We start from the raw sequence: 1,120 nt of genomic DNA on the forward strand, positions 1-1,120 counted from the left end.
TCTGACAGGTGTGGAATCCGCTGCTGAACACGGTGATGAGTAAGACCCAGCCCCCCTCCCCCACCCCACTCCACCTCCAGCAGACTCCGGAAGCCTTGAAAGAAGAGCATCTGCAGAGTTGGGGACTCGGGGATCTGAGGGACGTGGCCTGGTCTAAGCAGGGCCCATCTTACTAGTGACCTTCGTCCAGAGAGACGCTTGGTGTGGAGTGATGGCACATTTCTGGCCAAGTCAAGAGCCACCCGATGGCGCCATTACTCGGGATCTTGAATAGTCTAGTGTGACTTCAGCTCATCTACAAAGACAAGGGTAGAAACCCAGACAAAGCTGTCCTGAGCATTCAGGGGAATGAGCAGAAAGGAGAGGCGCTTTCACATTCTTGGGAGTTATCATTTATTATTATAACCTTGCCCATTTCCAGAGAGATCCTGGGACATTTAAAAACTCACAATAAAAGAAGATGGCAACATAATACTACTATTTAAAAGAAAATGACAGATTAATACCAGAAAACTCCAGACTATTCCATTTAACTTCATGGAGAGGAGTCTTTGAAATTAAGTTAAGTGGCTCCAGGCTTTTTATTTATAGAAACAACTTGGATGTTGGTCTGAGAAGTGAGATATACAAGATTCCAAATAAACTCGAGTCACAGAGAACTGTAAGTAATAAAGGACCATGCGGATGAAAAAAAAGAAATCCTTTAAATACCCCGTCTAATTGATAGGAAAAGCATTTCGTATTAGATAAAGCCCAATAAAATGACTTAAAGACAGGATGTAAAAATTACAGATCTGTACACTTACAGAATCACAAGACCTGAACTACCATTCTGTACCCTGGGGGCAAAGAGGAAAGGAAAACAGGAAGAAAAGTGCTATTTTGAATAAAGAAAAAAAAATTCCATCCCTCCTTCCCAAGAGTAGCATAGAAATGAAGTGTGGGTGAGGGGCGCAGCCTGGCTGGGTGCCCAGCTAGGCAGGGGTGTTCTTCAGTTTGCACTGGTCAAAGGCGCCCCCTCTGGGTGGCTGTAGCACTTTAAACATGTGGCTTGTTAATCTGGAGAGGCTACCAGACAAAAGTCGTTTTGTCTCCCTGGAAATACAGCTTCCCAGGGTGT

This window comes from Mesocricetus auratus, unplaced genomic scaffold (genome assembly GCF_017639785.1).
Source record: "Mesocricetus auratus isolate SY011 unplaced genomic scaffold, BCM_Maur_2.0 Super-Scaffold_100006, whole genome shotgun sequence".
Taxonomy (NCBI): Eukaryota; Metazoa; Chordata; class Mammalia; order Rodentia; family Cricetidae; genus Mesocricetus; species Mesocricetus auratus.